The sequence below is a fragment of the Anser cygnoides genome, chromosome 5 (genome assembly GCF_040182565.1).
Source record: "Anser cygnoides isolate HZ-2024a breed goose chromosome 5, Taihu_goose_T2T_genome, whole genome shotgun sequence".
NCBI lineage: Eukaryota > Metazoa > Chordata > Aves > Anseriformes > Anatidae > Anser > Anser cygnoides.
In genome coordinates this window covers 65,912,455-65,932,447 of record NC_089877.1, presented here as the reverse complement: position 1 = coordinate 65,932,447, position 19,993 = coordinate 65,912,455, and the positions used below count along the sequence as shown (strand labels likewise).

At 49.0% G+C, this 19,993-nt stretch overlaps 1 long non-coding RNA gene across 4 annotated transcripts; it reads right to left on the bottom strand.

Moving 5' to 3' along the window:
- Positions 1 to 19,643, bottom strand: LOC106047777 (uncharacterized). 4 transcript variants are annotated; one of them, XR_010832099.1, is made up of 6 exons: positions 13,147 to 16,395; positions 11,201 to 11,990; positions 10,210 to 10,331; positions 2,449 to 2,536; positions 1,937 to 2,103; positions 1 to 1,850 (listed from the first exon to the last, which is right to left on the bottom strand). It is a non-coding gene; the product is annotated as an uncharacterized lncRNA (long non-coding RNA). The 4 variants fall into 4 exon arrangements; XR_010832100.1 differs by having other exon boundaries at positions 11,201 to 11,283; XR_001213935.3 differs by lacking the exons at positions 11,201 to 11,990; positions 13,147 to 16,395 and adding an exon at positions 19,535 to 19,643.
- Between the last annotated feature and the right edge of the window lie 350 nt (positions 19,644 to 19,993).

Below are 19,993 nucleotides of genomic sequence, written 5' to 3'. Positions count from 1 at the left end.
CAATCCATTGCCTGTGGTCATCCATTTTCAAGCTACAAAAAATATCATCTCATCTTGACTTATTTCACACTATTTCACTAACAATGAGAAGTTATTACTGAAATAAAGCATTAACATTAAACACTTTTGCTGGCAGTATCTCTCCCCATTGTGTCTGTTTTCCATTCTTAGTTGAGTGAAAACTATTCAAGTTGCTGTTCTTCAGCTCAAAACTGGAATTACTTTAATAAAACCCATATGCTGGTGATTACATCACTTGAAGGGGAAGGAGGCACATCTTTCCTGAAGGTACAGGGAAGTTCAGTGTTCTTTTCCACCCCAAATCATGGCCATATCTTTAACAGGGAAGCACGAGCAGCTCCCCATTCTTCTTAGCACACTTGTGTGCAATGATCAGAAAGTGGTTTTGTCTGCAGGAGCATCCACCTTGCCCATGGCACTGCAGCTCACCAGCGCCAGTGCCACAGGGATACCGGTGGCACCAGCAGTGACAGGGGTTCATGTCCCCAGCCCAGCACGAGGAGAGCAGCAGCAGTGGGCAATGGTGCTCCCAAAAGGTTTCAGCATGGCCCCGCTGCATGCACAAATTCATCCCCAGGCTTCAAGCAGCAACTGCTTCCACGTGTGGCTGGGTAACAAGCTTAAACAGGAGCATGGTGACTTTGCAGGGCCCTGCTTCTGCCTGAGTGCACATATTTCCCCTGCTGAGAGCAAGAAACAGGGGAAACAACAGCAGGCAGAAACACAGTCTACAAGACCCCAGAGGCAGCTTTGTATTTGCATGCTTAATGCCTCCAGGGAGCAGAAAACTCCATTTTCCTGAAAGCCATCATTTCCTAGAAGCACAGCAGATGCCGCAGGGGCTGCCTGGTGGCCGGGCACAGCGGTGGCACATCCTGCATAAGGCAGGGCTGTCACTGGCTGCCATCGCCACCAAGTGCCCAGCCCTGGGGCAGCCCACAACCCCGCCGGGAGCTCACAGGGTCAGCATTTGGAAACTGTCCTCCTTGTCGATCAATCTCTTGACTTCAGATTTAAAACTGCAATTGTTTGCTTTGTAAGTCAGTCTCCTGACTGCTCTGACAGGTTTTATCCTCCCCTGGGAACTCGCTCTGTGATCAAGCTAGTCAAATCAGTCCCTGCACCGCATCGGGAGCAGAAGCCTGGGTGGGAGACATGCACTGTGCAGGTCACATTGCCTCTTGCATACACAAGCGGCCGGCAGCCTGAACGAGGCTGTGAGCATGGCTGTGCCCGGCAGGATGTGCCCCAGCAGCCACCTCTCGCCCCACTGCTGGTGGCATCGCCTTGGGCTGCCCCCGCCGCTCAGAGCATCACAGCGCGTGGGGAGAGCACACAGACATGGTGTGAAACATCCTCGAGATTAAATAAAATTTCAGAAGAGTGCAGGTGCTTTCACTGGCTTCTTGATATTAAAGTGGCCCTGTGTAGCACCCCACAGACATCAGCTGGTCCCAGTAGGATCTGCCACAGAGTCCTTTACAATAAAACTTGTAGCTTTGGGGATTTTTGTTTGGTTGTTTTTTTTCCATCAAAACTAAGGCAACCACTTTGAAAACTGAGTTCCAGAAATGATGCAGCTTTTTGTACAGATGTCCAAAGAACTAAACCTCAAAGCATATGGTTTGAGTGAAAAACTTCACATATCAAAACTTCAAACCCCAAAACATGTCCTTTGTTTTTGCTTAATGTCACAAAGTCCAAAGACATCTTCATTCTTTGGTGGCAGAACCATTCAGCCAGAGCAGCACTGCTGAGCTTCAACGTGCTTTGTGTTAGAGTCACCACTGAGAAAACACCCAATGGCTGAAAAAATGACCAGAGCACATCTAGACAAATGGGGAAATAATTTCAGTTGGATTTCAATTAAATATAAATTCCAGGCATGTTCATCTCATTTTTCTCTCATTCTTACCCAGTTAAAGTATCATTTCTTCCTGGTCTGGGAGGCTGTAATCCTGAAGAGAGGTGGAATATTTCCTACTGCTGGCCTGGTCACTAAGCGCAGCACCCTGGCTGCCAAAGCATGTACAGTTAGGTAACGGGATGTGCTGGAACAAGGTCAGGATTTCCCTCTTTAAACTTCAATAGCAAAAGAAATAAAAATGGATTTTCAGCTTGGTGAGTTCCAGGAGAGGTGTCAGCATGGAAAAAAAAAACTTACATTTGAAAACAAATAGAGGGGCTGGATTCCAAACCCAATGGACCCAGTAGAGGGGTCCATGGGAATTTCCACGTCCCATGCTCTGTGCCCCCAGCCCCAGTGGCCATGACCCCACGTGCACAGCAGGACCTGGGGCCCCAGCTGCGTCCCACCAGCGAGCCCAACTCAAGCACGTGCATGCCACACACCACCCACGGCACAGCAGGGCTTGTTTCCTCCTGTAAGGTTAGCATTTTGTGCTGGGAAGAGGGACTTTCTCTCACCAAGCTCTTTGTGAATCTGAAGAGATCAAACCTTGCACCTCATCACAAAGCGCTCCTCCTGCCGCAGTGCCTTGCTAACACAGCGCTTCTGTGGGAACAGGGAGAGAGGTGAGAGAAAGTGAGACTTGCTTATGAAGTAGGTAAGGGTCACCTGGAAACAGTCTTTTGTTTAATATCACTGAAGACATGAAAATCCTACTTATGATATATATTCCCATTGCTAAGCTGCTCACATACAAATCCAGAGTTCAACTGTTGAAGCGCAGTGCTGCTTGCATACTGCTGCTGTGCAGGACAGTTGTGGTTTGGTTTCATAATGTTGTTGTAAGAGAGAGGTGACTTAAGTTTCTTGGAAAGCATTAACAAGAAGTAAGTTTGAAACAACTGGGCAAAGAAAATAAAAGGATTTGGGGATGGGTTAATATCAGAACATGGAAGGCATGTCCCTTGAAACCAAGGAGGAAAAAATAAAGTATTTTTCTTCTGCACAGTCAGCGGGACTGGCCATCAAAAGGAACGTTTTGCCCATCTTGGTCTGCACAGAAGATTTTTAGAAAACACTTGAAGTATTCTAGCAACATCTAACTTGCACCATGATGCCAATGCAACCACTGTACAGATTCACATACCATCACATTCCTGATCAGTCTCCTGGCTGGTTCCCTGCTGAAGATTGAATCATCTTTTCCAGAACAAACTGGGTTTCTGAACTTCCAATCACACTGTTTACACTTATAAAGAGATCAAAAAAAGCCTTCAAACTGCTAAACATATTTATAAGAACCCTCATGCTTAAAATCTTCACCTTGCTGCTCATGGATACAAAACAGCTCTAATATATTTCTAATATAGCTTTCTGAAACTTGTATCGATTCTTACAATCTCTGGCCTTTATTATTTCCCTTTTTTCTTCTTTTTGGGAAAAAATATTTAATATTTTATTTTACATGACTCCTTCTATGACAGTATTTGCTGGCTGACTTTTACAAGGGTGGCCATTAGAGTTTTTATCTGATGGTGATAGGGAGGAGAAAGCAACATGCTTAAACCGAAGGTATATTGTAGCGCAGGTGGGAAGGGAGCTCTGGAGGCCCCACCTAGGCCAACCCTGCCGCAAGCGTGGCTGACTTCAGCATGCTCTGACCCCAGCCAGGCTGCCAGGAGAGCAGATGTGCTGGCTGTGGGATGCCCCATGGAGCAGCTGCGTGTGGCAACCAGGCAGTGACATGCTATCCAAACCTACCAGGGCTGCACCGGTTGCTCAGGGGCAGGAGAAGTGCATCCACCTCCCCTTCTGCCTGATGAATGCGTTGGCCCTGCACTGCAAGTAAGGAAACCTTACTCCAGCCCTATCACCAGGCCAGAGCCACCCAAGGAGGAGCTGTGGGGTCAGAGCACGGCCACCCTTTATGAGGAGGTGCAGAAACATGCAGAGGGTGCTGCGACAAGCAGCAGGGACCTGCCAGGACTGCTGTCCGTTCAATGCAGAAGTCAGCCCGAGGCTCCCTGGACACATGGGCACATCTTCCAGAGATGATGTCCCTCAGACAGTTCCAGGGTGGCTTTGTGGCTTCACGTAAAAAATGTTTACAAAACACTCTAGTCAATAATTAAAGCTTTTGCACAACTCAGAGGTACTCAGAGCTGTCTCTTTAGTACTTCACATGTACGCTCTGACATAAGGTGGGGATGTATGACCTGCTGCCCCTGTCCCTTCCCCAGCCCAGCTGCTCCCTTCTTCGCCTCCGTCCCCTGGATCTGTAGATACCCAGAACTGATTAGAAGTAAGCTGACAGTAGCAAGAAGTTCCACAAACCAATCAAATTACTGGTCTATCTGGAGAAGCACATTCTTCTCAGGGCAGCAAATGGGAAATACTGCACCTTCGGGAAGCAGCAAAAGGTGTGTTCAGATGGACTCATTATCAATGATACAAGGAGAATTCTCTCTCTTTATGTGGAAGCACATGCATATCTGTCCACAATTATAAAGACTGAAATATAGCTGCAATCTATAGCCATAAGGTGAGATTTCCATCTTTATATGACATGAAAAATGTGCCAGACACAGGTTTGCCCATAAACAAAATTGCTTTTTTCAGCTCTCCCTTTAATGTGAAATATCAATCATTTTGTGGCTTTTATTACACAGAATTTAGCTTTTGTTTTTGACAGATGGCTCGCATTCAGTCTGAAGTACAACTGTATATCATCCCCATTATATACACATCTGAATTGCAGGACACATATCAAAAAGACAGTAATAAATGGCAGCGAATACCTGGTGGAGCAAGACTGTCCAGAGAGAGCCCACCTGAGTGCGTGGCTCTAAGAGGGAAAGGTGTCAGCCCGCAGCCCCGCGCTGCGCTCCGTGCCCGAGCAGCAGTGCCCACTGCCTGGCTGCCAGCTGCTCTCTGAGCCCAGCACACCACTGCAGGACAAACGCCGTTAGAGGCCAGGTCACACTGGCTTAAAGCATCACGGATCCTCTCCAGCCTTTCCCATTTGTGCCACAGCTCCCCACGCACCCCCATGCCCCCATGCCGCACCAGCCCATCCCGCAGCCCCCGCACGCCCTGCACCAGCCCTCCCCGTGGTTCTGCATTTAGTCATTTGAGACAATTTACTGCAACAGCTGTCTGTAATCTGCTGTGCTTCTGAAACCAGGAAGAAGTTATTTCATGAAAAGATACGCGTTAATCAGATTTTCCATCCCATTTAATTTGTCAGTTGCTCTTCCCTTCTTTCACGGCCCACCAGGGACATCGATGTTGAGCTGCCTGGGGTGTGCCTTCCTCCCCAGCAACCCCAGGTGGTGTTTCCTATACCTGCTGCTGCTGCTCCTCGGTACCCTTTATCCCACCTCAGAGCTTCCCCAAGCCCTGCCAAGGTGGGCCACGTAGGCTTTGCTTTGCCATCTGCAAACGTGCCCAGGTCAGTCCCTGCCGGCGACACAAGCCCACACGCAGATCTGCCCTTGTCACTCAGCTCTCAGGCCACAGAGATGTCACGTCACTTCCAGGCATGCTGGAATAGTGACCAGCCTCTGTTTGAAAGGTTTGCTATTGTCCTACACCTAACAGCAAGGAAATGCTGTCACGCAGCGGCCATTCGAGAAGCACCACAGGGAGTGGGCAGAGTCCTTGTGGGTACCCGCAGCCCTCAGCACTGTGCACAGAGCCCACAGAAATCATGGTCCCAAGGCGCATGATCACCAGCACAGGCAAAATAAGGAATGGAAATTCGCCAAGGTTAGTCAAAAAAAATCACCGATTTAAGAGAAACGAATCAGAGATTCAACTGCCAGACCTGCTCCTGTCATGCTTGCTCAGTAACGTGCACCCAGGATCCTTCCTCGTGCATTGCAATACTCCAAACCTTCCTGCTCCATACTGCTGCTGCAGCGAGACAATCAACTTTCATCAGGTCACAGCAATCTGCATAATCAGCCACAGAATTTGCAGTTTTCCATTCACCTACACAGAATAGTAAGGACATCTAGGGCTATTTTTAAAATAAAACAAGTAGCTGACAACAAAATGGCATTTAAAACCTTTACATTCCTGATGTAACCTGAGGCAGCCACAGTGGGGAAGGTATTTGGAACATAAATGACTATGATGAATCCAACAAGAATGATTCATCCCCCTTTCTATTTAGAAAAAGTTTCACTTCTCTACAATAAAATAAAACAGCATCCGTGTCATATGTTACAAGCTGCTTGTCTTTTTGTACTAGCACAGCCATATGTGCAGGCCGTTTTTACATTTTTAACTTGCCTGCATTTTGTTATTAGCAGGACAGAATGTTTGAAACCATGTACAGCTAGCAAGGTCTGTTAGATTTCAGTAAGCATTTCCCACAGCAAACAGACCACTGGTATCCTCCTGAACACGTGAAAGATGCTCCCAGCAGAGATGGCTATTTGGGATGCCCACAGGGGAGCCACCCCATGAAGGGCTCTCTACCCTGGCCAGATGCATCTGGCCAAAATGAGACAGAAGTCTCCATAATTTACAACTTGCTAAGAAAAATGAAGGATATCAAGTCCATGTGAGAAAAAAATAAAGGAAAAGGAAAGGGAAAATTAGGCTTACTGGCATGATCCGTGGGACTTGAGAAATTCTCTCTCCAGTGAGGTAACCCAAGGGCCCGTATCAGAGCTAGTGCCTGAATCCAGTCCTGTGCGGCCTCACCCCATCAAGTTAAATTGGAGATTTAGCATCTGGCTGAAGAGCTTTTTCCAGACCCATCTATAACAACAAAAATGCTACTTTAAACCACTTCCTTTAGCTATTTCTTTGGCCACTATTTTTAAGCATTTTTTTCCATCCTTGAGGATGAAGGAGTATTCTCTGGAAAAAGAGAGTTGCAAAGGAAAAGTCACACCTACCGCACTTACAGGAACGCCAGAGGGCAGCGGGTGACACTGACTGCACAACTGCCTCAGAGGATAGGGCATGCATTTTAATGTACAAATGCATTAAAAATGATTACATCAAAAATCCAAGGTTTCCTCTAAACAGGAACGCTTCACTTTCTGGAGGAGCTTTGATGCACCTTCCCAGCACACCAGCACCAACCTTGGCCAACGGGACCTTCAGCAGCCTGCGATTCGGGGTGAGACAGGCCAGCCGTCTGACAGACACGCAATATATCACCCTGCCCGAAGCTCTCAGGGACACCAGATTTATCAAAGTAACACCAATGACTTCAACAGCTTTTCTCTAATTCACTTCATTAGAAGAAAGTCACTACAAATCCACTTAGTGCTGCTACAGCTTTCTAGCACAGGCTTAGTGTGCATGCAAGGGATATTTATTTCCCCCCACATAATTTACATTATTCTCTAAACTCTTTAATTTATTTAGCAATTGTCTGAAATGTAATGCAGACAGTAATTTCCAGACTGTTCCATTCTTCATTGACTGAGTGCAGACACTGGGGTTGCTCCATCTTTGCCCTTTGACACATTCACAGGTTTTCATAAAAAGGGGAAATTTTAGCAATACCCTAAAAGTAATTTTCCAGCACTATTGCTTCCTTTCCTTACCACTTACACCAAAAATAAGGACCTCAGATTTTAGCACATGCATCATAGCTATTTGGTTAAACCATGGAAAAGTTCATTAATTCCTGGAAATCGACCCACAATGTGCTTTTTGGATGCCTTGGCGAGCTGGGCGAAGAGGTCTGGGTGCTCAGGTACCAGCATGGCAGTGCCCACCTGAAGCAAACTCAGATGGAGCAGGCAGTGCCGCAGGACCACCAGCACCAGGCTGGGGACAGGTCCCTCTGCAGGGAGCCGCCTCCTGCCAGCAGCAGCCCAGGACTGCTCCTGGATGATGCCCCAGGAGGGCAGAAGGCACAATTCTTCAGTCTAATTTAAGGTTAAATGGGATAAACCCAGGGAGACCTGCAAAGGGAACTGCAGATCCGTGTTTCTGCCTTTAAGCCTCGATTTTAAGAAAGCCCTGCATGCAGAAGTGGAATTTGTGCTGCACTTGTGATCTCTCAGCTCCTGCCACACAGCGTTTTTATCTTACCAGAGGGCTCTGCTGTCACCCAGGACAGCTCTTACAGCATCCTCCAGCTGTCAGCCGCCTCCAGCACTGCCTCCCCCTGCATCTGCCTTGAGTGGGAGCAGGATGGGTACCCCCTGCCAGCCAGGTGGGCACAGCAGGACCCCAGTACCACATCCCCACCTCACCCCCCCACCTTTCTCCTGCAGCTTCCCACCGCATGGTCGGCGAAGCAGTGACAAGCACTCAGCACGCTGCTCGCTCCACGGGGTCCTGCCATGCATGAGGGGCCCCTGCTCCAGCACTCCCGATCAAAACCCTCAGAAAGAACAAAACCCTCTCCAGGTGCTTTGTCATTTGTTTTTGGGGTTTGTTTTGTTAAAGGAGCCCCAGACTTCTGGTCTGATAGAGAGTTCAGATTTCATAACTCAGAGCAGTTTTACAGGCAAACGTGTTTCTGAAGCCTTAAGGAGAAAAAAATACAGAGAACTCTGGGATGGCCGCTCTTCCCCCTTCCCAGGGCAGCATTTAACAACCCGAGCCATTAAACTTCAGCATCTCCCACGTGCACCAACACCTCCATGCTGGGCAGGCAGCCGGAGCTGGCCCCGAGCCCAGCCATTCCCTGGCACCTTTGGTGACAACCAGCACCTTAAAAATACCTGAAAGGCCTTAAAGGAGAGCCCCATCTGAGCTGTTCCATGTCCCGGTGCGGGGGCGTAGGGAGTGGGAGGCCCTGGCCCCACACTTGAACTGCCCATGATAAATTATTCACTAGGTTGAGCAGACTTGTGTGCATTATTTCACACATACCAAGTAGGAGACGCACTCCAAAAACTCACTATTGATACACTAAAGCATCCCACTAGTTCAAGCTAACCGAGCGGTTGGCCCAGGTTAAAGCCTTACATCCCCCACTAGGTTCTCCTGCGGGCTGTGCTCAGCGGAGGAGCTGCCCTGCCTCGCTGCCAGAAAGCCGAGGGATGCAAATCTGTCTGCTCCTCAACAGCTGATGAGACAGGCTTCAAAACACTTAAAGTTCTGCAGAGAGGAACAAGGCAACGACTGTGCACTTGTCTGCATTAATAAGCGGCTTTCTTCCTGGTGGATTTGGAGTGCAGCGGGTTTATTATTACATAGCACAGGATTATTACAGAGAAACAGATGTCAGCATGGCACTGCTTGCCTGAATGTGTCTTTGATCGTCTGTGCGTGTAGGGGAGTGCAGGAGCAGGCCCCTCACAGGCCGAGGCACTCCCAAACCCCTCGGTCATGTACCCCTGGGGCTGGGGGCACAAGAAAGGCCTTCCACTGCCTTGCCACCACCGTGGCTGGGGGCAGAAAGCCTGGTAAACTGTTCATTCTTGGGCTGGGGTGGTCCCCATGGCAAGGGCTCGAAGTTCAGTGCCAGTGCGGGGAGAAGCGCACACATCCCCAGCAGCAGCGACCACGCACAGCCACTTCTCACCTTCCCCATGCTCACTCCATCGTCCACAAGCACAGCCTCAAATTCCCGAGTCCATCCCTTAAAGCAAACACAGATACCAGAAATGGAACTGCTCGGTCAGCACTGGTAGGTGAGATATTTCAGGCCAAGAAAAAAAATTGAACCTATGCAACAATGGTGCTGAAAACCAGAAATGGAGGGGGTTCAGAGAAGGCAGAGCTTGGCCAAAAAGCAGCTCGGTGCTTTCCATTTATTGACCTACAATTTATTGATACTGGGCTGAAAACAGCCTACATCAACTAAGATATAAGTCTTTTCATATGGAGATTGATTTAGTTCCACAATAAATTTGAACAAAATGCTTCCTCTCTCTCCAGCCCTCATCTCCCCAGCTGCCAGGGAGAGGTAATTGAATTTCAGATCTACATAGTGGACATTCAGCAGAGGCTTTAGCAGAGAGAGGAAATCATTTCTGGATACAATTTTAAATGATGTGGTGTGATTTTGGGTTTAATGAGTGGAGAGGCCAATGTACATTAAGCAGAAAAAAGAAATTCTCGATTATCATTAACTTCAATGGAACAATATAGAACTGAAAAATGTATATGCAGAAGTTATTTCTGGGGGTTAAGCTGTCTGGTGCCCTTGGGTTCCCTGCAGCACCCAGCCCTGACCACTCACGCAGATCTGCACTTTCAGGCAGGAAACATTTTTCCACGTATAATTTTACCCAAAGGTCTCCCGCTGTTTTGGCAGTGCTTCCTTTCAATTGTTATTTAAATGTATTACCCACCTTTGAATCATCTCTTTCCTTAATGAAGGAGATACATCTGCTTCCCTCTCAAACATTCAAAGTCAATTTTTCTGCTGCACTTTCCAAATATGTAATTCCAGCAGCTGTGGCAGGGCTCCAGCCTAAAACCAAAATCAAACAGAAATTAAGAAGCATCCCCAAGGATTACTGAGACAGCAGGGCTGTGACTAGACATGGGTTTTGAGGGAGGACTTTGGGACAGCCCAAGATAAGCCAGGTTGTCCACTGTGCAGGCTCTCGGAAGGAGCCCAGACCCTCCCAGCAGCTCCCCGAGCTTCCAAAGCCCCCAAAGCAACCCCAGTTGGTCTCACAGTTCCTGCCCCATAGAAATGCAGGGCCTGAGCCCCCCACCTGCCCACAGAGCCACCAGTGGGATGAGCTGCCAGAGCCTGCACTGCCAAGGCTGGGAGCTCACCCACAGACACTGCCTACTCCAAAAAAGGTCAAATTTAACAGTGAGCTGAAAGTTTGATCGCAAAAGCAGCGGCTGAGCTGTATCGCAATGGCATGCAGTAAACAAAAATCATGAGACCAAAAACCACTGCCAAAAGCTGAGATGTCAAAGATGTTAATTTAATTGGTAGAGGAAAAAAGCACTAAGCTGCCCTGCTCTGTGCAAGCTCTCATGGTTGTTAGCAGGTAGTGACACCAGCAGAAGGACAGCTGGAGAGGATTAGTTTTAGCATCACAGTTGCATATCCTGTTAGAGCCTGAAACCTCAAAACCTAATGTGGCATTAGTTGGGTCTTCATCAAACTGGGGAGGAGAGGCATTTCCCACAGCATCACTGTCTGCAGTGCTGCAGGTGATGTGTGCCTCAGTCTGCTTCCACACCCTGCTTGGTTTCTTTTCCCCTCTCCATTTTTTTTTTCCTATTTTTCTACTGTATTTACGAAGAACAGGAAAATGCAAATTTGTTGCCTTGAATCTGTGACACAAATAACAGTGCCTCACTGTTTGTCACACAAACCTGGAACATATCTTCTGATTCTGAGTGCTCCATGTGGTTAGTTACTGCAATTGTCCTGCTCTGGGAAGAGGCCAAATAACTGACTGTTGTTTGAAAAATAAAGATACAGATAATCAAGGGAACAATTCATCCTCTGACTGCCAGCAGTCATCTCTGCCATGGCAGTCTGTGTTCAGCTTTGGGGAAACAGGAGTGGACTTCAACGCCAGCACGAAGGTCAGGCAGCCAGCCCATCTCAGTTAGGTTGTCTTCTTCAACAGCCTGAGACCAGAGAACCACAGGATGGTTTGGGTTGGAAGGGACCTCACAGCCCACCCGGCTCCAGCCCCCTGCCATGGGCAGGGCCCCCTGCCCCCAGCCCCGGCTGCCCCCAGCCCCATCCAGCCTGGCCTTGGGCACTGCCAGGGATGGGGCAGCCACAGCTCCTCGGGGCAGCCTGCGCCAGGGCCTCACCGCCCGCAGAGGGAAGGATTTCTTCCTTACATGTATTCCTTAAATCTCCTGTCTTAGTTTAAAGCCATTACTCTTCACCCTGTATTCTTCTCTGAAACCTTTTCCATCTGTAAAGAATATGATTTTAAAACCCTGTTCTTCTCTATAAATATTTTGTAAAAGACTTTGTTAATATTCCCCACAGAATTAATCACCCTGAGGCTCTGTTGTCAAAGCCTGAAACCACAGGTACCTGTCTGTCCTTGCACATGGGGGCCCTGGCCTCTGCTGTGAAGACCTTCCATTTCCTGGGCCAATTTCTTTCCCAACATTAAGACATCGTGGCTTAACAAGGGCTCTCAAAGACAACAAGAAGAGAGAAGCAGCAAACATGAAAAAGGCAATTTTACTCTCTACGGGGGTAGAGACAAGTAGCATTTAGCTCCTCAGTGCCCTCATTTCAATCGGATGAGGAGAACCCGCGGATGGTGCAGGAAGCAGCTGGAGAAGAGTTTGCTGGAGAAAGTGCCCTAAACGCACGCAGGCAGTGCAAGAGGCAGCCCTGGGGACGAACTGTTCTGTGCTCAGAGAGAGGCAGGAGAGGGGCACGGGAAGCTTCAGGAGGGAAGCCAGGTACGGTGCGTACCAGCGAGGACCGTAAGCACTGCAGCAAGGCGCTGCCGCCGATCCCAGCGCCGGCCTGGCCTGCAGCGAGCTGCCCCTGGCTGAGCGGGCAGGGCACTGCAAGGCTGGTACCTGCTGCCTCGGCCCAGCCCTGCGGGCACGTTCCTCACCCCAGGCCCCCGTGTGGAGCTGCCCCGTGCCCATCCCTGGCATCCCCTGCCCCGGGTACGCGCCAGCCCAGGGCCCAGGCCCCACGCGGAGCTACACCAGGGAAGCGTGGTTGAAACAGCAGGGGGTTCTGACCCAAGGCTGTCATGGCCCCATGAACCTGTATGAACATAGAATCATTCAGGTTAGAAAAGCCCTCCAAGATCATCCGGTCCAACCATCCCCCTACCACCAATGTCACCCACTAAACCACGTCCCTAAACACCACGTCCAGCCTTTCCTTGAGCACCCCCAGGGACGGTGACCCCACCACCTCCCTGGGCAACCCGTCCCAACACCTGACTGCTCTTTCTGAGAATAAATGTCTCCTAATAAGCACCCTGTGAACCTTCATGGACACATGCACGTAAGTACATGCAGACTGGATTTGGTGCTTATGCCTCATTAGTAAGATGTTTGCTTTGGTATGCAGAAAGTTTGTTAATTCTCATCGTATTTGTGCTATTTGCACTGTTTAGTTATTCTAAATATTTCCCTAGCTCTCTATTTGCCTGAAGCCGCAGTTTTTCAGTTTATGCTAATTTATCTTGAAACTAACTCACAGTATACGTATGTACACATCTTAAGAAACACATACATGGGGACATAACAGTGTACTAACCCAGACAACAGTAAGGGCTAACGTGATAAGCTTGACTGAACTTAATGTTTTAGCCACCTACCTGTAGAGCAGCTTGTTTAGGCTCAATTCTGCTGAGCTCCCAGTCTATTTTATACTCCATTTTTCCACATTGCAAAATTTCTCCTGTGGGAATCTCATGTGGGAATACACCAAGGTGTATGATGGACACACACAGATGTTGGCTATTCCCAGCACTGGCTCTTGAGTCAATAAAATATCTACATTGCAAAATGGAAAATGTAGTCTTCCTCCTTAAAACGGGGAGCAACAGGAAGAAAAAATTTTAAAAGACAAGTTGCAGCTGTACATTCGTTGACCACAGGACACTCTCCCGGAGCAGCAGCAGGCGGGTTCTCAGTGCATCTTCGTGGCCAGCCGGGCCTCTGGTGAGCTTGGGCAGGACAGCTTTAGCCACCACCAGCCACCGGCTGACAAATTATAGAACAGTCCCTAGTGTAGTCCCAGCAGCTTTTTCCAAGTCCCTGTGATCTGCTAACAGGAGCACAAAACCCTCCTGCGGCACCACTGACCCCCAGTGCCACTCTCCAGAGCAGACAAGCGCTGCGGCAGGGCTTCAAACCGGACTCTTTGTCGAGTGCTCTTAGTCAAATTCTTGTCGTACTCCTCAAAAATTCAGTGCTATAAGGTTCCAGGTGCACCACTGATCAGGTGGTGGTTTTTCTTCCATTTCTCATGCTTTGGGGTCACTCAACCTGACCATGTTTTAACAGGAACCCCCCCACAACTCCTCGAGGAGCACCAGCAAGCAGCTGGGCAGGAGCAGGAGACACTGGTGCAGGTCTGCAGGAGGAGGCCGGCTGTGGGTGCTCACCAGGAGAGGAGCGGCCGCCAGGCTCTGCAGAGACCATCACCGGGAGACCAGAGAGGCTCTGCATTTGGAGCGCAGCCGTGTCCTTAGGGGGGTTGTTTTAAAAGCCCCCCTCCCACCAGCACAGCGAAGGCAGCAGGAACCTCACCCCATGGGTGCAGGCAGAGGAGGGAGCGATCCGCCCCGGGCCCCAGCACTGGAGCCGGCCGCTGCTTTGAGTGGTGCAGCTGGGAGCAGGAGGGCAGTGCCCGGTGTGTTTTCATGGCACATGGCTAAATCCGCCAAAAAAAAAAGATATGTAAACAGCTAAATCAAAAATATATGCACTTGAAAATGATTAGGCTGGAGTGATGATACCAAGGATGCTTTTTTTTTTCCTTCAAAAAATACATTATATACACCATCACCCTTTCTTCTTCCCCACCAGACTTCGCAGTTCTAACCGATACTTCATTTTTTTTTAATAATAATGACTTAATACTCTAGCTCTAGTGCTTTTTTTTCCCTAAGTCATGTAATCCTCTCAACTTAGTTTTTTTAATTAAAAAATATGATTGCAAATATCTGAGCTCAAATAGGTTAGTGGCTGCAGTGACTCTCTGCAGAAATGGTGTTACCTTTGAGCAACACAGGGAATTTTTCACACCACTTTGGTCGTGATTTGAAACATTTAACCTCCTGCCACGTATTCCCCTCCATTTTTATTAATGGAAAAGAACTCTGGGTAAAACTTTCAGAATATCTGAAAAAATTGATGCAGCTGGAAGGTCTCAGGTGCCAGCTGCACAGCGCAGCTGGGCACGTGCCCAGCCGCCAGCCACAGTGCTCCCTCGGCTGGGGTGGAGCTTGCTCACATGGTGCCACTGCACCTCTGCACTGCAGCCTGTCTGAACCTATTTCTCACTAAAAAACCAAGAGCATTTTAGCGAAGAACACATCAAAGGTAAGCTAATACGAGGAAACGCGGTATCATTGCTCAGGGAGGGTGAATGTGCTCCTGGACTGCCGGCAGGGTGCATGGCCCCTCGCTGCCTTCAAAACTTTGTAGTATCTAAAAATAAAGCAATCTTCTCGGTTGTGGGTCTACTTTGCTAGACCACTCTTATGTCTGCATCCAGCTCACAATCAAACCATCTCACATCAGACTGTCTGTTCTTCGCCTCAACCATTCCCTCCTTACTCCAGACACCAAGGGGGAAGCACCAGGGCAGCTTGTGGCATTTGGCACCGACCAAGCTCAAGCAGGGCTGGACACTCGCAGGCCAGGGCCAGTGACCACCGACCTTACTTAAATCCCCTCATTCAGCATGCTGACCACCACCTCTGCCTTGCACTGCATTTGATAGCATGCTGGGGGGAGGAAAAAGGGGGCAAGGAAAGACACAGCCTCCTTCCTCCTGCCCCGACAAAGCAGAAACCCAATGATAGGTCTGTCAGGTCACTCCCTGGGTTCAAGAAATACAGATTGAAGGCCTCGCTTAACACCAAGGACCTTTAGCGTTAATGACCATTTCTCCAGCCCACCTAAATGCCTTGTGGCGGTTCTACTGTCTCCTTCATGAGAGATTATTACAGCTATTTGTTTCAAATGCTGTGAAACAAAGCGTTGAAGTCTAGAAAAGTTCAGAGACAACACATCAAGCTTAAATCAGAGACAGCTACAAACATTTTCTGTTGCTGGGTTTTGGATGCGCTGTAAATCTTCAGCAGCAGGCAGCGTGTTCTTATGCCATCTGCTGCAGGGTCACTCCTCTACTTGCTGTCTAAAATAAGATTTCAGCTCCCTGGAATGACTTTTTTTTTAAAAGAGAAAGAATACCCTAAAGGTCTTCTGTGGAAATTCATGTACCACTTTCTCAACAGTGTAGCTTTATCCCGGACCTTAGTTATAAAAACATTTGCCATTAAAGAAAGTAATACTTAAAACCAAACACTTATTACTGTGAAGTTTGAAATATTCCTGTTAGAGGAATATAATATTAAGGCTGTAAAGTACTTTTGGAATTTTATAACACCTATTATCTATATAGACTTGAGGTCAGCAGTGACCACACAGCATATGGGTAATGTCATGATACAAGTTATTCCATCTAGTCTTTGGCAGTAATAAAAAACAAAATGCATAAAATTGGCAATTTATTTCCTCATTTCCATTACAGCTAAAATCTCTTTGAAGACAGCTGGAATTACATTACGTAGCAAGCTGTAAGGACAAGAGTTTTGTATGCCTAAAAATGCGGCCAAAGAAAGTATTTCCAAATACAGGCCCCCAACCTGGAAAGTAAAGGTGCTCTAGTGGCCTTCAGGTCCTCCGTGGGGGGCTTTTTGTACAACCCAGAGGTGCAGAAGCAGCCCGTTATGACAAAAGTGTCTCTCCTTTCCATTAACAGGTTCTTGTTCTTTACTCACTGAGATAAGGAACCTAAAACCAGTTATCTCTATCCAAACTGCACCAGCAATCAGGACAGCACCCAACTGGAGGAGCTGGGAGAAGGAAACCCAGAACCAAACCCAGAACCCCACAGGGATGTCCCCTGGCAGGGGGGACCACTGGGTGTCTGGCTCACGTCCCCCCCCATCCCCTGCCTTGCTTTGGCCAGGCACAGGGAAAACACAAGTGTCTAACGTCACACCGGGGAGCCACCTGCAGCTCCGTCAAATTGCCAAGGCCCCACTTTTTCCTTTCAACCCTCCTCATTTGGGTTAAAAGCAGTAAGAAGAAAAATCCTGGCACGAGACGTGGCAGAGCTGAGCCACAGCACGCAGAGCAGAGGACACAGCGCTCGCAGCGAGGCGGAGGAGGACCGTCACAGGCAGGAGGCACGGGGAGCCAGGTAAGTTACAAGCTACAAGATGAGCGGTGACATTATATGAGCTATATCAGCAATTACTTTCATCAGTCTATATGACAAAAGCTTCCTGCAGCAGCTCAGTGGTGAGCACGCGCCAGGCAGGCGGACACCACGCTTCCCCACACACTGAGGGGTTTTGCATGATTTCTGCCTGCTGGTCCCCCCCTCCAAAGGAGAGGAAGGGTCTGTGCCGGGGAGGGGGCAGATCCACACTCCTGCAGCCGATGCTAGACAAGCTCTCCAGTTCAGGCAGCCAAAGCCTCTCCTGCCTGACAAACTCTTCCTCCACAATTACCTCCGCAGTCACAGCACAGGGCTGGAAATGGCTTTTACCTTAAACAGCTCAGCATCCTGACAAGCAGCCGCATCCAGCATTCCCTTGGCAGGGCAGAGAAAAGCAGCCATAATCCTCACCTGAGAACCACTTTAAAAGGCTTTGAACGCATCATTTCTGCTCCCTGAACTCTGGAAAGAGCTGCTGAACCCGTATAAATCCTGAACATGGCTGGTGGGCTCCATGATGTATATTCAGAGCCCTTGGAAACAGCAGTGGCAGCATCCTCCCACCAGCCCTGGGGAGCTGGCTGCGAGCTGCTGGCTGCTCGCGTCTCCCAGAGGTGTTGCTGAAAGGCTGGGGCCTCCTGCCTTCGCCTGGAGGCTGCGGAGTTCTGCATCGTGACCTTGTAGGAACATCCATAATTAAATACTCATTTAAGTATTCGGTCTCCTGGGAAGAGCCAGCAGTAGAAGCAACAGTCAGAAAGCACTGAGATGGCCAGCTACACCACCAAGTTCACCCAGTTTTAAAATAGTTCTTGCTCCAGTGCAATTGCCCAGCCAGTGCATTGGCCTCATCACATGTGAGTCAGCAGAAGCAGCCCTCTGAAGAGCAGTCCAAGCGCCAGAGTTCACTGCACAGCTCTGAAACCTGACAACTACTTTCCCAAATGACTTCACAGCTCAAAGAGGTCAAGTGCCACCAGGAAACTCGGTGGGCTGCAGCAAGTGCACCCACACCAGCTCCAGTACAACTTTAGTCACACCAAGAGTACTTTTACTTCCAGCCAAGTATTTCTGAAGTGTGGCGAGTAAAAAATGCTGTAAATAATATAGCATAGTTAATTATTAACAGTTCTGTAAGAGTTCTATCTATAGTCCCAGAAGTCAGCTCATTTCCCTGAACACTGGATGATGGACTGCCAAAGCCTAACATTTGGGGATTTGCAGCACTTTACAATGCCCATTTCTGTGGCATTTTCTCCATTTCTGTGCAGAGACACCCAACCCCACAGGACCACTAACACTGGGCACAGATTTATCCCAGCTCCATACTCACACTTTTCAGGAGCAGAACACCATTGGCCACATCCTCGTGTGAGCACCAGCTCCATGGGGAAGCAAGAGAGCACTGTGCCAAGTGCATTACATAAAGAAAGCGCCAAATAAAACACCAGTGATGCTGGATGCTCAGGAGGGAAAAGATTTTCACCTCCATGCACACAGGCATATTTTTTCCCAGGCATTTTCTGAGTCTTGAAGTTCAGAAGATCCCCCGCAGCTCTCAGTGCTCATGTCGCAGTTTTTCCAGTCTTCTTCCCTGCTCCAGGGCCCGGAGATGAGTGAGAGCATGGATGAGCTAGTCACCAACCCAGCCCTGCTATCAGAAGTCTTCTTTAAAGGCTGCTCCCTCGCCAGGGAGCCTCGCCCCTTCTGGGCTTGCAGCTCCAATTTGCATCAAGACACAGGTAATAGAAAAATTATCCTAGCTGTCAGCCTGCTGGAAACACCCACCGGCAGAGTCAGGAAAAGCTGTGTTCTGTCCTACTTCTGGACCTAAAAAGCAGCAGATGAAAAACAAGAGCGAGAAAACCACGCGTGCCTGTCCCAGCCACAGGAAGCACGCCACGAGCAGCATGGCATTGCCTGGGCAGCTCAGCGGCTGCTCTGCAGCAACACCTAGGGGGCACAGGTGCCAGCACAGCACAGCCCAGAGTGCTGGGCAGAGGCATTTTATCCCCCTTTATTTTAAAGCTATTGGGAAAACAGGTCCTAATGAAATCCTTGCAAGAAAAGCAGCTGCCAGGGCTATTTGCAGCCCCAGGCAAAACCCTCACAACCAGGAGCAGGCTGAGCACCACAGCAAGGAGCAGTGTCCCCTCCAAATAGAGGTGTTTGGTTGTGTCAAGCCCTGGAGGTCTGCAGACCTCAGTTTCTTACACCTAGAAGACAGGTTTCAAGAACTCCATTGAACTGGAGCAGTAAGAATTGTACCAGCACAGAAAGCCACCTGGGTGTTGTGTATATGCAAACCAGCACTGTACCCCCAAAGCCCAACCCCAGGCTCCTTGCCTTGTCTCTCACCAAAGTGTTTTTCTCCCCATCAGCAGTGAAGCCAAGGGGACACAGGAACCAGAAGGAGACTTATATCGCCCAAGGGATCACAGCTGCTATCAAGTTATTTGTGGCACCACAGAAAGAGGGCTTTTATCATAAAAGTTTAATTGGACTACACAAAAAGATGCCAAATTACAAGTAGGCTTTTGCAACAAAGATTTCATGAGAGCTGACCAAAATTTCCCAAAAAGACCAAATGCTTTTTTCTCCACCATCTTTTAGTAGCATGTACAAGAGTATTCAAGCTATCAGTTGGACTAACAATAGTTTCTCAGTGAAACACACCTCAGACAGAACAGGGTCAGGAACCAGGGGCTTATAGTGACCACAGCACCAGCAGGGCTCTCACCAACCTGTACACCCAGAAGCACTGCAATGAGGGCTGGCAGCCCTCGGGCATCAGCAGCCAAGGCAAGGTGACCAGCCAGGTCTGGAGCCCAGGGTGGCAAAAAGACAGGGCCATGCAGGTCTGGGTTCCATCAGAGAGCAGGCACACCTACAGCAGGTCTCCAAACAGGTGAGGGGCCCAGGCTGCAGCTTAAATGGAGCTCAGCTCATGGGCAAGGTGGGTGGGACCTCAGCTGGGGCCAGTGGTGGAGCCCAGGTGGGGCAGCCCAGGGCAATTGGAAGCCAGGAGCACCACACACACACTGAGCTGCCCCATGCTGGGGGCTCAGGGTTGCTGTTATTGCCACCAGCCCCACACACTGTGCACCAAAGCAAGCAGAAAGCTAGTGTGGGGCCTTGGGGAGCAGGTGCTGCTTTTTCCCTCCACACTTTTTGGGGGTCTTCCTAGGAGCAAGCCCTCAATT